General features: G+C 33.0%; 2 long non-coding RNA genes across 2 annotated transcripts; one reads left to right on the top strand and one right to left on the bottom strand.

The window, feature by feature from the left end:
* The first annotated feature begins 545 nt into the window (after positions 1–545).
* LOC115879397 lies at positions 546–1330 on the top strand. Its single transcript, XR_004049707.1, has 3 exons — positions 546–630; positions 680–936; positions 991–1330. It is a non-coding gene; the product is annotated as an uncharacterized LOC115879397 (long non-coding RNA).
* Positions 1331–14167: 12837 nt separating this feature from the next.
* LOC115879432 lies at positions 14168–14454 on the bottom strand. Its single transcript, XR_004049713.1, has 2 exons — positions 14364–14454; positions 14168–14296 (listed from the first exon to the last, which is right to left on the bottom strand). It is a non-coding gene; the product is annotated as an uncharacterized LOC115879432 (long non-coding RNA).
* Positions 14455–16919: the final 2465 nt, after the last annotated feature.

The following is a 16919-nucleotide window of genomic DNA, read 5'->3' as shown; positions in this document are numbered from 1 at the left end:
TTGTAGTCATTTCCGGTGAAACAGGAAGTGACCAAAAACAGTTGAATACGACAATCAATCCTAATTTATGTCATATACGTTAGTAAAAAAAAGACAAAAAGAAACTTAAACATTTTTAAACGGTTTTATTTAGCTCGACCCGTATGGTATTTATTTATTTGGGTCAAAATTAGAAATTGAAATTTAAGTACCTTCCTGTTGTCAGATTGATCTGAAATTTGGTACACATCTTTAGTTCCGATGACAATACAATATAGTAATATCAATAACATTGTAAATCTAAGATGGCCGCCGGTACAAAATGGCGGATTTCATATTTTTCCACAACCCCCTCAATATGGGTATCAAATGAAGGATACATTAAAATACGCAACCAACCGTCATTGAACCGTCCAATCAGATCAAAGGAGTAATCGCCGTAGATCGTGCGTTATCGATAATGTTCGGTGCCTGGAGAAAATTGACAATTGACAAGAGAATTGTTTATTATTTTTGACTTTTTAGTTCGTTTCACAGAGTTCGTTTAATTTAATAATTACTAAAACCAGTAGTTCGAAAGATATATTTAAAAATAAAAGATAAAAATTCAAAAAATTAATTATCTATTAACGTGGATTTGGACGACAATAGGTAAGAACACTAAATTTATTTCTATATTCGATATAAACTTGTTTATTAGGTTTTTAGTTTGTGATGTTTCATGTGATGATCATTTTCATGTTCATCGTCTTTGAATTGACATGAGGATATCTATGGAAAAGTAACTAATCTGAAAGTAAGCCAACATATCGTTTGTCCTTTGTGTGCTAAAGAAAAGATTTTCTTTTCGCATCATGAGGAAGTATTACATCAATTAAAAAATGTTAGGAAGTTGATTACTTGTCATGGAAAAGTATACCAATGGAAATTATTTGTTAAAGAAGTATAATTCTAAGGGTAAATTTTATTATAATTAGTAACCTGTCTATTTTTTATACGTAGATGTTTCAGGTTTTAAGAATAAATTGGTTGAACCCAAAATCTGGAGGAAGTACCTATATCCATACACAGAATATGCCCATTAAAAATACTAGTCCAAATTTGCTTTAATGGTAGACAATTATTCAATACAAATTAACTTTTTAAGTGACTGAAATATTAAATAGTTTAGAATATGGTATAACAATGTAAAAAAATATTATTTTCAGGAACGATTAGGGCCCGATATATTTGAAACTCATGTTGGACATAGTATTGAGTTGGGTAGAATATTATTCTACGTTAAGTGAGGGTATCAGATACCTATTATTGTACTGTATTTTAATATATACATTAGAATTGTTGGTTTTTTCATATTTGTTTTATTTATTATTTTACTTACAAGTTATATAAAGTTAACACTAAAATCTACTTTTTGACTTATATAAGTTAGTCTGTGGTTTAATGCGTGATTACATCCACATGATTTCAAGTTTTTAAAATATAAATATTATAACTGGCTTTAAAAACTCCATTAAACTGTTAAAAGTGTAATTTATTTCAAAATAAATATACATATATAGGTATATATTAATATCGAAAAACATTTTTATTCCTTAACACCAATTTAATCATCACATACATATGTATAAACATTTATTTACGTTATTTCAAATGAAGACCACAGGAAAAACCAGCTTTGTTCATTTTAACTGGAGCCGAGAAAATGCAATTACGAGTGAACTACTCTGGTTTTTCTCCTGTAGGGCAAAATAACTAAGCTGTAATATCTCTGGGACTAAGCATATTATTATTGCTTTCTTTGATGGTGCCTCGAATAATGCAACACTTGCCTATAAAATTGTCTCGCTATCAATTTCTATGAAAATGTAACATATTATCTGGTTTTTTCCGTGTAGTCTTCAAATGATCTAAAAATTCAGCAGGAATGATCCATTATGCAGCAAACACACTGATGTTGAATCATTGGAAGCTTTTTTGTGGGCATTTCACAAATAAAATGAAATATCTGATCAAAAACTGAAAATGCAAATCAGATAGTAAGCTTTATAAATACATACATATATATAAATAATCATACCTACATCTATTTATGTCGTACAATCCAACCGATATTTTAATATCCTAGCCCAAGTAAATAATCAAAAATGCACTTTTTATATCAAAAGCAGTAATGTTATCAAGGGTTCCAATTAATATCCAGGATTTAAAAAAAAACACGATCCTAATTCTTATTATTTTTCTAAATACGTATTGTCTGATAGGCAATTACAAAATATAAATCTGATGTAAATAGAAAAATAAAGTAAAAACTGTAAAAACAGGTAAAAACAACAACAAAAATTCTAACCAAAGATTTAACCGTCATACGACATGAGCATCACGTGATTGCACAATACCCAACGATAGGGTACGTACCTCTTTCATCTGATTGGACGGTTGGTTGCGTATTTTAATGTATCCTATCAAATGAAAGGGCTACACTAGTAGAATACTGTGATTATGACAAAATTTAAAATCCAAGGTGGACGTCGTTACAAAATGGCGTATTAGGTGAAGGCATGAGTAGTCGTGTCCAGAACAGTTGTGTCCAAGATTGTGTGACGTTAGAAGGACAGATAAAAAAAATAGGTGATTAGATGTACCTACGTAGTTAGCGGTAGCTTTACCACCCAAGTTAAGGTAATAGGTTAAAACGTGTTGAGGACTGTATGGCATTAGGGTGGCTAAAAATGTAATGTCGCAAGCGTTTTCCCCTCAAGATTGGGCGCCTCTTGTTGTATATTATAGCCTTGCCCTTCTACTGGACCTCTGGGGGGGTCGACCGTTAAAATGTCCATTACTCGTGGGAACAACTTGGAAACAATAAATAAAAATACTAAAAACTAGAAAATAAAAAATCGGCAAAAAAACTTTTAAGTTAAACGGTTTTATCTTATGTGCACTGAAAACTAGAAAATAATAATAACAATTAGGTATTTTGAACTTCTAGTTCAAAAATATTTTAGTACTAGGCAGAATAGCTTTTAGGCATATTAGACTAAAATAAAAACGTGGGGCCCATTAACTATTGCTGTAATACTTTCTTCTATACTAAGTGTGGATTGCATCGACTTACTATAATCGTAACTGGAGATTTTGACAATCAATAACCAGCCGTGGCGGCTTCACCAGCGAACGCCGAGCTCATGATCTACCAAAGTATAAAGATATGCTTTGCCATAGGTAGGATTTCGGAGGGGCCACACGTTTTTATTTTAGTCTAATATGCCTAAAAGCTATTCTGCCTAGTACTAAAATATTTCTGAACTAGAAGTTCAAAATACCTAATTGTTATTATTATTTTCTAGTTTTCAGTGCACATAAGATAAAACCCTTTAACTTAAAAGTTTTATTACCGATTTTTTATTAAATATTTCTGTTTTAGTGGCAACATATACCTAGTCTTTTGATCATAGTGTATCTGTGATGCTATGACGATGTGCAAATGAATTTCAGATAATATTTTCCCGAATCATTTTAAACGAATTAGTTCTTTGAAACTGAACTGCTCCTGAGTAGAGCATATCTATTCCGCATCACTTTAATCCAAGTAATAATTGCTACAATCTCTTACACATATCCACACAACCCTTCCCAAACGCAACGCTCATTTCCCAATCGCTTCACGTCACCCTTTGTTCCCCCCGAATAATCTATTTCGAATTCATTTCGCCTCCCTTAACTACATCCCCCTGCCAGTCTTCCCTTTTCCCGTATCTTTGTGGCACTTTCTCCCAATTAAATACCAACCCATCATTTCCCAGTGCGACAATGTGGCATCGGCGTCGTTCTGTACGCATCGCATGCCGGTAACTTGTGTGTCTGTGTGTGCGTGTGGCTCACGTCACAACATGCCTCTCGTGTTCAACGTTGACGTCTATTAAAATTCCCTTTTCTTCGAGACCGGTCGTGTGGAATGGATGGGTATGGCCGTGTTGCCAACGTGAGTAGTTGTTCTTGAGATTTAAAGAAACGATCGATTTACAGCTATAAATAAGTGAAAAGATGGTACAAGGAAAAAATGGAGTGAGACAGTGGAAAATGGTGGTATAACGAATATTTATATTTACCATTTACTTACTTTCATTTATTTTTAATTTTCAGTTAAAAAACATAATGTCTTGACGAGTATTTGACACGCATCAGAAGATGGTCACGCAAGGCGTTTTCTTTCATGACCTTTTCTGTGACTGAAAAGCTCGATACGTGATGTTATCTCTCTTCCGCATTCCGGAAATTCAAAAATGTCATGTTGTTCTTTGTTGCATCTTTACTGTTTGGTTGTCGCTGTTAACTGAGTTTTCAATTCTTCTCCATTGCATTCTATTGTGAGCTTCTTCTTCCCACTCATTCTGCATGTTAATCCCCTTTAAATTTTCGTGTAAAATATCCTTTTACTTTTTGAGATGTCCACCTGGCCTCCTCTTACCTTCTACAAGCTCACCGTAAAGCAGAGATTTTGGTATGCGGGTTTCTTGCATACGTGACCAGCTCATCTTAAGCGGGATTTTGTAATCATGACTTCAATACTCTCGCAGTTAACTTTTTCAAGGACCGATGTGTTTGAAACATGGTGGAACCATTTGGTTTTTAAGAGTTGTCTAAGGTGTCTTTTATGCAACTTGTATAATGGGTTCATGTGTCGGCGCTACGGCACCTAGGTTTCACTTCCATATAACATGATGGGGACTATTATTGCTCAGTACACTGCAAGTTTCATTTTTGTGCTCAAGTCATGATTGTAGAAAACCCTGTCTTATAATTTGCAGAATGCACTTGAGGCGCTGCTTATCCTGTGCTAAATTTCACTCGTTGAAAATATGACAACTTTGGTAGAATTTAGAGGACCAAAAAACTTCGTAGCATAGTATGTTGCCTCACATATAAGATAGCCAAACCAGTACTTCTTTCACTCGTCACCATTAACTTCTAATTTAGGTCGCAACAGCTGAAACTGGAACAGAATAGCATATGAACTACACCTGTTCCAAACAAGTTTCAAACAAAACCAGTTTGGAGAACGACAGATTCTTTTCCAAATCGTTATCTCTAGTCAAGTGTGGTTATGACTTTTGAAGAAAGCGTTCAATACGGATTAAAGGTTGATCTGACTGGTTATAGATTGTAGGTAGAAATAACCATCTTATGCGATAGTCACGCAGCATTAAAAGCGATCATCTTATTATCCATCAATTCGAAGTTGGACAAAGGATGCATAAAGAAGGTAAACAAATTAGGCAAAGAAAATAAAGTTTTCCTACTGTGGGTGGTAGTAAAAGCAAAAGATCTAGCTAGAAAAAGGAGCGAACCCTTCACTAAATGGGCCAGAACCGTTCTGCTTCCAAAGTAGAAACAAACTTAAAGCGGAACTCAAGGACCTAGCCGCAAAGACTCCATCCGTAACCTGGAGTGGGAATCCTCCAACGGTCTAGGTTGAGGCCGTATGTAGGTAGTTCCAGTACTTATGGTTGCCACGTTTTGAAGATACGCACAAGAAGAATGACTGTGTTGTACAAGGTGTTAATTTCTACTAAATTATAAATAGGTATAAGAAATGTACATTCCTTTGTAATGTTGCCGTTCATTTCTTAAAAAAAGCTTGAGTATTTCATTAAGAATTATTACTTTGATACGACTTCATGGAAAGAAATTAACATAGAGTTGCACTACTACATTTCAGCACTACTAAGTAATTCCCGTGGCACATAGATAATTTTGTTTCTTACTGAATTTAGTATATTTTTCCCATTGTAAAAAGACACACATGTTGCATTAATATATCTTCCGGTATATTTGAATTAACGCAGTATTGGTATAGGAACTTTGTTCGTTGCCAGGTTATTATTGTTTATAAATTGACGGTTGTTGTCAATCGAGTTCAGTTTCTTGCATAGACAAACAAATAAAAAGAGACTGGCAAATTCAATGGCAAAGAGAGGGACAACGTTCCCGTAGCGCAAGTCAGAACGCAAAATTTTGTTCAATTTATGTTGATCTGCGCATTGCGTCTATTGGACCTACTATCTCATTCTAATATAACAAGGGAGAAAGAAGCAGCCATATAAAACGTAATTTCTAAATAGAAATTAGAACAATCGCCTTTCGTTTTCGTCATCATGACAACTAAGATGACAACATCATGACAATTCGTCATGTTTGTTAATTTTTCTTTTGGTGATTTACCTTTTTTTCTAAACTCTCCATTTTATTGACTTATGAATATGGATAGGGAACAAATTCCTTTGTTCCATATAGGTATTTATATTTTGTTACTTAGAATTTTAGGTTATACTATTTGTTATTTTATTTGTTGCAGGAGCCAGTATCATCTATTTTTTATATGTTGGTGCCCCCTTTCTCTGATAGATATGTCTATCTAGATATATCTATCTCTGATAGATATGGTAAAGACACCCGGTAAAATAAAAGTAAGTAGTTATATTTATCATCTTATTAAGAAAAAAGTAGAAGTAGTAGTGCCAAAAATATTTCGAATCTCTCTTAACATAACAAATTAATACAATTATTTTTTTCATTTTTTGGGTAGGTAGTTTATAGCTGGTTTATAGTAACCAGAAACTTTATTAATATACCTATTTTACTTTTGTTTTAGGATTAAAACTGAACTCGAAAATGGTTCAGGATCATGATTCTCGTCGTCTTCTTTGCTTGGATATTCACTTTGTTATTGCCATTAGGCAGTTTTTTCGAAAATGAGATTTTTAATGCCCTTTAAAAAAATTGACCGATCGTTTCCTGCAACAGTCAGTTCTACTGCATTGGTAGGTGGGTGGAATAAACACTGTTATTTTTTGTTATTATATTATAAAAAAGTTTATTTATTTTTATGTATAAATAAATATGTTAATAAAACAGTACAATTTTGGCTTTTTTTATAATTTCTCTTATAATAGTAGTATTCTTTCGTTCTGAAAGAAACTGCAAATTTTCACTTACATTGGTTTATTCCCTACACCACGTTCCCTTTACATGGTATAGGGAATAAATCAGTTTAAGTGAAAATTTTCAGTTTCAGAATGAAAGAATACTACTAATAACAGCTAATAATGGCTAATTTAAATTTTCTGCCAGCCAGAATGTGCGATAATGTCTTACGATACGTTTTATACCTATCTCTTTCTTTTTCATATAAAGCACACATAATAAAGAAAGATAGCAATAAAGACGTACGTCCTGCCATGGTCCTGCTAATTGGTTTCAAAATTGTTATTCTGAGTTGCGCTACGGGAACGCGGTCCCACTCTTTACCATGGGATTTGTCAGTCTCTTTTTATTTGTTTGTCTATGGTTTCTTGTCAAAATAAAACGCCTTTCGAACGAATTCGGCACACGTTTGAGTACGTTTCCATTAAAATGGAGGGAATCATGAAAAATGTTGAAAAAGAACATGACGAACGTTACTTGCACCTAAAAGTGAATATAAAAAATACCTTCAGTGGCTGGGATAAAAGGACTAGGAGGATCCTCCAACGGTCTCTAATAAATTTCTTAGAACTTACAACCCAGAAAAATCGAAGATTTTCCTTGATTTAAGTAAGAACAATCTTCGGCGTGTCACGGGGTTTTTAACAATCTCCTCAATGAACACCTCAGTAGATTGTAGGGTCTAAAAAAGAACGCTAAAAGAAGAAGATACTAAGAAACAACGGCGAATGCAGATTCTGTGGTGAAAATGAGGAAATGCCAAAACACCTTATCACTGAGTGCGCCGAGACGACAACCATTCGTACCAATAACGTTGGTATGACTGATATCGGAGATGAAGAACTAACCTGTGTAAAACAGTCTCAGATAGTGGATTGCTGGCAAAGCCCTGAGGCTGTATGATGAGTTATAATTCAAGAAAGGGAGACACAATAGATCTATAAGTTTGCGGTAGTTAACTTCCCCCCCATACAATCTACTATCTGACTGATTGAGTACAAACTGTCTAACGTCGAGAGAACTAGTAAAACAGTTGATAAATCTTGCAACATCGCCGGATACCGGGGAGACACCGAAGCTGCTCCCTCTTCTCGTTAATTATTCACATGTGACGTAAGATTGATTTTTTAATTAAAACATCACGCGGTGTGGGGGCAAGTCAAAAGGACCCGGCTCGTAAGTAATATATTCTAACGAATTCATAAAGCGGCTTTTGTTTCGAGTTGGTTTTTGATTCTTTTTTCCCGGCCTTCTTGTCACAACGGTTTGTGGTTTGTTGGGACAGAATACTCGTTTTTTTCATCGTTTTTAATTTTTTGACTGTCTCTACTGGGGTTCCTTTAGTTTCGTGTATACAGGGTGGCCCATCGAAAACGTTCCGCAAGGAATAACGGTCAGGGTATTTTTTTCAAAAAATCCAAAAACACGTCAATTTTGTTTGTGAGGGGGACAACTTTTGCCCCAAAAATGATTTCAAAATCTTTAACCCTCTAAGCGGGGGTGTCATCCCCCAACCTTTTTTCAAATGGGAAGTGGGGTCAAATGGTACCGCAATGAAAAGAGCTTTCTATTCTATATTGTTCCCCGCCTCGTTTTTGCAAATCGGTAGAGTCATTGAGAAAATATGAAGGATTGAAATTTGAAAAGTTTATTTAAACATTTATCAGAGTAAATGATAAGGATAAATTATTTCGACCAATTTGAGTTTTTTTTCTTATTATTTCTAGATGTTTACGCATTCTTTTGCTTATACAGCAATTCAAAGAAAAATAATATTAGCAATGAGAGATGCAGAATTTTATAACAATTTAAACTATATTTAACAACATCAACATATTTAAAGTATATCTAATAGCAATAAAAATAAATAGCAAACCAAGACATGAGATTTTGCTCCAGGTGTTGACAGACATGTCGACCGTCTTCTGTTATGGACAGACGAGACTGTTTTTGAAGATTTCTCGCGGAATTCATTAACTCAGTAGGGGTGAAAGATATCCTCGCATAACCGCTAAGAACTTCTAATTCTTATCTAGATTATACGGGCAATTTAAAAATAAGAAACTTTATTCTTCTGCAAAGATAAAAATTCATTGGCGCTAAGTCCGGCGGTCTCGACGGCCAACTTGGCCTATTCAATTATTCTCTAAATTGGACGCAAAAATTTGCTGATCACTTCAGCGTTATGAGGCGGTACCTCATCTTGCTGGAAAAATATGTTTTCGAATTCCATTAGGGGCAGCTCATCAATAAGGGGTCCAAAGCCCACAAGTTAAAAGTGGCGAACTTATAAAAATTCTGTAATTCGAAGGGGACTGTAACAAAATATCAAGTGTGCTATATTTTTGGAAAGGTAATTTTCTTTCCCCCTTTTCCCCTTTTTCTTAAGTCCCTTTCAGTTAATTAAAAATATACAGGGTGTCTCTAATAAAAAATCATTTTTTCTGTTGATAACTCTTAAATTATTAATTTAAAAAAAATATACTTAAACCATTAAATTCTACGTAAAAAAGTGCTTTGGAAATGTTTTCATAAAATTACAGCGATTTGTTAAAAATGCACATTAACCGTAACTCCGTAACGGTAACAGATATCGACGTGCGGTTTTCACTGGCATGTTTTTGATGAAAATTGAGTTCCAGACACCAATATTAGTTTTTGTCTATTTCCTATAGAAAAGGGTGTTTCCCTTTAAAAGCGTCCAATTTGGTCCAATTTGGCTCTGTATATGTAATCCGTGCACTTGCAGCTAGCAGTTGGAATTATTACCTTCGAATTAGGACTTCTGATCTGACTTCTAAAAGGACTTTAACAGACTTCGTTAGCTTTGCAGCCCTCGATTGACAATTTGAGCCCTGAGCCATGATATGAGAGCTTTGAGCCAAGTACCACCAATTGTTTTAATCATTGATGATGATTAATCATTGATAATAATTAACCATGTTCTGTAAGTACAAAAAGTCTTTGTTATACACCAAAGCTCTGACCAAAAAAATCTAAATAAAAACGACAAATTCCCATTTTCACAGACAAACCCGCTTAGTTAGCGTACTACGGAGAAACGGTTGCCGCATCGAAAGTTCCCATCATCAATCCGTTTAAAGTCCCTAACAATTTTAGTGTCTCCGGGGATTTTCGTTCGACGTCGGCGTAATTGAAATACATTCACGGTTGCGGCGGTCGCGATAATGACCAGAACAAATCCGTAATGACGTCACTATTTAATTTGCGGCTTCGATTAATTTAATGGCATGGCGATCGAGCCAGGGCTACGGCTACGGGTTTTGTTCCGAGTTTTGCTAGTTTCTGGATATATTAATCGTATGAAACTGTGTCGTATAATAGCGTGATAAGTGCAATATGAAAAAAACTTCAGGTGAATAATATTTTGTATGGCAGCTAAACGATTAATTAATTTGTTATAGCTTATAGCAGAATAAATATTAAAATATCAGAAAACCGAGCACAAAACTTAACGGAAAAAAATTAAGTAACTTAATAATTAAATAAACATATTTTTTGTTTAAACGAAATTTATCAAAGTGATGCCTAATTATTTTTGACTAGTTTAGAAGGATATTGAAACATATAGAAAATACTCGAAACAAAAACGGCAATATAGGGAATAAATGATAAATATAATTCAAGCATTCAGAAAATTCCAATTCAGAAAGTGTGAAAATTTAAACCACTGTAATATGTTAATATTATTTTTTTGAAATAAACATATTTTTAAAGTTTTTTAAATGTTTTTCATACCAATGTCAACGACGCGCCATACGTTATTAACGTCGTGCAGCTAAGATGCCGGCACAGGTATAATTATTCATAACCCTCCCCAGCAAAATTCCTTACCATAATTCAATAAAAAAGTCTCTCTCTACTCGAAAATAAGGCTCGTACCAATGAAATTAACACGCCTAATATGTCATATCGGACACTAAACAAACACCTTATTCGGCCATTTATAAATTTTGCGCCCAAACAGAACACCATCTTGTTATTAATTGAAATTATATAAATAAGGGGAGACAGTGGCGTACCTGTCTTAGTGTTGGAAGAAAGAAATAGCCTTGTTTATATATTCTTAAAATTGTTCAACCGACTAGACAAAATGTGCTGCCAACTGGAGGATAAATCGTAAACCTTTCGGGGCGGAGTCAAAAATATCGATTATTTTCGTTATTTTCCTCAGAGTAATGTAATAATATAGCCCCGGGTTTCTGCGAACTTTAATAGTGATCAGCTGATTAAGAAATTTAAACAAAACTTTTATTTTATTGTAAATTGTGGATTATTTTTGCCTGTTATTTTAAGAATAATTCTAAACCGTATTAACAAAGAAATTATTATTTCGATATGTTGGTACATTATTTATAATAATTTATGATAATGCTAATTGCTATTAATTAATATTTAAAAAAAGTTACATACCTATTTTAATTTGATTTAATGTAGGTTTATAAAAGAATCATTTCATTCTTAGATTATTTTATTCTAAATTGAGTGCTTTACGAATTTTACGATATTTTTTTTGAAAACATAAAACTTTTTACATTCTTGATGCCAACTAATTGGCATGGTATTATTGGTATGGAAATTAGCTAAGAAAGAAAAGAATTGGCTATAACTTGTAATTTTTCGAAAAAAACATATTATACCTACCTATATCGCTGAAAAGCTTAAAAATGACGCTTTTTATGAAGTCATGGCCAACTATGGTTTCCATTTAAAAAAACATAACGCTTGTGTCATATATGTCAAAAATGACAGGCTTTGGAAAAAAAAACAGAAAACACAAACTCATTAGGTATGTGATTATCTACAACTTATATGTGAAAACTTTTTGTCTAAAATACCGTACGATCGAATAAAACGGCGTCAGCGATGGCTATGAAATGACTATCGATGATATTTACCATATAATTTTACATATAAAATGACAGCGATCTTCATTTCATAGACATCGTTGACGCCGTTTTTATTTGATTATACGGTAGATGATAATGGAATTAGAGACAAAAGTTTTAAAATAGCCAAAATTTGTTTTTTTCGAAATATCTAGTCAGCCTTGAACTTCTCCGAAAAATCTGAAAGGCGCATATTTATGACCCCACAAAACTGCAATTCTTTCCCCATTTAACCGACTCTCTATCTCCAGTCTCCAGTAGTTTCCGAGATACCCATGGAGAACATCGTAGCAAACGCACCCTGTGTAGTATTTAGAAACTAACTATTATTATTATTTGACTAGATTAATTTCATTAATAAGACTCGATTAATTTAATTTAAAATAAATTTGATCAGATTTTTTTTTCGTATATTCTACTACCAAAAAACCAAAATTATATGATAATGCACTTTTCAACGAAGTTGAAGGAAGATATGTAGTGTATCCAGCACAATACTTAATAGAATTACTACAATTAGAAGAAAAATAAAAAGAAAAAATACCCAAATACCTTCACCTACTACTCATCTACAAAATAAACTAATATAATATCTTATAAAAACACTACACAACTACTTCTTGTATTCTACACTGAAAAAATTATCAAACTTACTAATTAATCAAACAAAAAGAAAAAATAACCAAATTATCCCTTCACCTACTACTTAACTACAAAATAATAAACTATAAAAACACTACTAAACTATCTGTGGTATTCTACACTAAACATTATAATTAAACTTAATAAAATTAATCTAATTTTACACTACAACCACTACAAAGAAATAAGAACATTTTCTAAAACTAGAAGAAACAGAACTTCGATACGTGCGACCAGTATAACAGATCAAGCGGACAAAGAATATAAAATACTTTAAAAATGTGCATTCAGAAAGAAAAAATATCTCGAAAATTATCTAAACAAACATTTTTTTTTCTTATCAGTGAAAAGCATCGGCCTCGTCGGCCTTGCGGAATTTGTCGGGTATTTACAATGGTCGAATTGTATAATTACCAGCTTTTATAGCATATCTAATAGACAAAAAGTATCTGGTCGATCAGTAACCAATTGGCACAGTCCGAAAATTATCGATTTTTATTTTCTCTGTTTTTATTGGTCGCTTCAAAATTCAGAGTAACAAAAAATATTTTTCTGTAGTAAAAGACCGTGAAATACGCCCCGCCATCTGAGGATACATTAAAATACGCAACCAACCGTCCTTGAACCGTCCAATCAGATCAAAGAAGTAATCGTCGTAGATCGTGCGGTATCGATGATGTTCGGTACCTGGAGAAAATTGACAATTGACAAGAGAATTGAGGATTGTTTCACAGATTGTTTATTATTTATTATTTTTGACTTTTTAGTTGGTTTAATTTAATAATTACTAAAACCAGCAGTTCGAAAAATATATTTAAAAATAAAAGACAAAAATCCAAAAAATTAATTATCTATTAACATGGATTTGGACGATAATAGGTAAGAACACTAAATTTATTTCTATATTGGATATAAACTTGTTTATTAGGTTTTTAGTTTGTGATGTTTCATGTGATGATCATTTTCATGTTCATCGTCTTTGAATTGACATGAGGATATCTATGGAAAAGTAACTAATCTGAAAGCAAGCCAACATATCGTTTGTTCTTTGTGTGCTAACGAAAAGATTTTCTTTTCGCATCATGAGGAAGTATTACATCAATTAAAAAATGTTAGGAAGTTGATTACTTGTCATGGAAAAGTATACCAATGGAAATTGCTTGTAATAGAAGTAATTCTAAGGGTAAATTTTACTCTGTGGTTTAATGGGTGATTACATTCACATGATTTCAAGTTTTTAAATTATAAATATTATAACTGGCTTTAAAAATTCCATTAAACTGTTAAAAGTGTAATTTATTTCAAAATAAATAAATATATATAGGTATATATTAATACCGAAAAACTTTTATTTCCTTAACACCAATTTAGTCATCACATACATATGTATAAACATTTATTTACGTTATTGCAAATGAAGACCACAGGAAGAACCAGCTTTGTTCATTTTAACTGGAGCCGAGAAAATGCAATTACGAGTGGACTACTCTGATTTTTCTCCTGTAGGGCAAAATAACTAAGCTGTAATATGTCCTGGACTAAGCGTATTATTATTGCTTTCTTTGATGGTGCCTCGAATAATGCTAACACTTGCCTATAAAGTTGTGTCGCTATCAATTTCTATGAAAATGTAACATATCTGGTTTTTCCCGTGTAGTCTTCAAATGATCTAAAAATTCAGCAGGAATGACCCATTATGCAGCAAACACACTGATGTTGAATCATTGGAAGCTTTTTTGTGGGCATTTCACAAATAAAATCAAATGTCTGATCAAAAACTGAAAATGCAAAACAGTTAGTAAGCTTTATAAATACATACATATATATTTATATAAATAATCATACCTAGATCTATTTATGTCGTACAATCCAACCAATATTTTAATATCCTAACCCAAGTAAATAATCAAAAATGCACTTTTTATATCAAAAGCAGTAATGTTACAGGGTTCCAATAAATATCCAGAATTTAAAAAAAAACACGATTCTAATTCTTATTATTTTTCTAAATACGTATTGTCTGATAGGCAATTACAAAATATAAATTTGATGTAAATAGAAAAATATGATGTAAAAACAGGTAAAAACTCTTCGATAAAAAAGGGTAAAACCATCGTAAAACGATATACAAACAACAACAAAAACTCTAACCAAAGATTTAACCGTCATACGACAAAAGCATCACGTGATTGCACAATACCCAACGATAGGGCACGTACCTTTTACATCTGATTGGACGGTTGGTTGCGTATTTTAATGTATTCTCGCCATCTGGGGCTTTACATCCATAAACGTCTTAGGTTGAGCTACAGTTAGTAATTTATTCTAGCTGAGATTTGGTCAAACTACAGTCAGTCTAGAAAGTAATTGTCCGACCAAATTATCGCCGGTGGTGCCAATTACGATTCTTGTTTTTATGAAAGGTAGGAGTCGATTCAATATGAGAAATTAAATCGTGTGATTCGATTCACTAAAAAGAATCGTAATGCCCCATCCCTAAACTAAATTACTCAAAACAATTACCGCATATTTTCTATAAACAATATTAATTTGAAAAACAAGATACTTTGAATTCCCTGACTTACAGTTTTAAATAGTTTGGATACTGCGAAGGAGAAAATTCTAAACAATAAGCCTACGCGTTCACCTGTAATTTTTAGTCGGCATAATTTTTAAACGCACCTGTTGTTTCTCCTGTAATTTTTAAACGGCATCGCTAAATGAAACTGAACATATCGAAATTAATTTAATCAAATTGTTTTAAGTGATATGTTCAAAAGTCAATAACTCGGAAACGGTTGGTTTGAGGTACATTATGTGTATTTCGATTTTTGCTTAGAATTGAAGGAAGACTTGAAATATGCAACAATATACAGGGGGTTCTATTTAAAAAAATGAAATTTTGATGTTCCACGGCTTTATAACCCACCCTGTATACTTAAATTTATTACTCGCTAATAGACATTTAAAAATCCTATAACTTTTGTGTTACCTGTTTGCGGTACCTACTATATTTAACGTAATAATCGACCGTTTCCATACATAGACCCTGTATAAGCTTGTTTTCTTTCGGATTCAACGCAGTGCATGGTCTTTACAAACAAAAATATTTTGTAGATTTTCTTCCAGTTGTGAATAAAAGACAGAATTCTTTTTAAAAAATTAGGCTGTACTTAAACTGCCGTTAAACGGTAGCTTACTAAAATGCCGTTAATAGGTATGACGTCGTTGATGTGACGCACTTGTCGGCTTTATGAAATATAGAATTTTTGTAAGGTCTAACCAACGCTATCCACCCCACCAAATAACCAACTTAACCAACGCAACTAACCTCGACACTGATAAAAAATATAATAAACAAATATAAATTAGTAAAAATCAACCAACCCCACCAAATAACCAACTAACCAATGAATTAACACCCTCCAAATAACCACGCTAACCAACCCGCCAAATAATTAAACCAATCCAACTGAAAAGAGTGAAACCAATGCAATAAGATCACGCTATAAGCAAAAAAAAAATATAAAAAAGTCTTGGTCGGCGTGAGATTTGAACCAAGGACCATTCGCTTACGAAGCGATAGCCTCAGCCACTGACCCACAGGTGCTCTTGCAGAATGCTTAAGGCTTTGCATTACTTTCCGAACATGAACGACGTACAATATATATTAACGGCATTTTAGTAGGCTACCGTTTAAAGCTGTTTAAGTACATCGAAAAAATTAACTCGGTATACATTATTTTACACAAAAATATACTGTGCACAGAAAAAATTGTTTTACATACACCGGAAAATTAAGAGCAAACAACACAGCGACATTTTTTTTCGTTATTTTTAGAAAATATATAAACAAGGCTTCCTTAGAGCTCCTTTTTTCCTTTGCTTTATTATAAATTTTCATATGAACGTTGCCGGAAAAATAAGGTTTCGATCGGGGCACAGGTGACCGAGCACACGTATAGAAAAACACAGGTATTCTAATTACTTCCGACCAATAAAACTTGGAAGTGTTCTGGGGTGGAAAACTCGTACGGTTTTCCGCTTAGAGAAATTCCCATGCGAAAATATTTCACGATTTTTAAATGAGACGATACGCGGGTAAAAAATTGCCTTGGGTTGTGTGTAGGTACTAATAAAAAAACTTTTATGGTAGTTTTTAAGAACTAAAAATCATGTATAGTATACCTAAACCCCATTATAAAAAGTATGTATATACATTTTATAATGGGGTTTAGGTATATAATATATACCTAAAAATAATATAACATTTAATTCAAGTTTTAATCTCAAATAATAAATGTTTTTACTGGTGTATTTCTGAAGTGTTCATTATTAAAAGTAGATATTCTTCAAGTTATGTGAAGTAATAAGTAATGTTTCCGGTGAGACCGCGTATAT

The sequence above is a fragment of the Sitophilus oryzae genome, unplaced genomic scaffold (genome assembly GCF_002938485.1).
Source record: "Sitophilus oryzae breed Bouriz unplaced genomic scaffold, Soryzae_2.0 scaffold_1576_pilon_pilon, whole genome shotgun sequence".
NCBI classification, from domain to species: Eukaryota; Metazoa; Arthropoda; class Insecta; order Coleoptera; family Curculionidae; genus Sitophilus; species Sitophilus oryzae.
The sequence above is the reverse complement of the archived record's forward strand: the minus strand, read 5'-3'. Positions and strand labels throughout refer to the sequence as shown.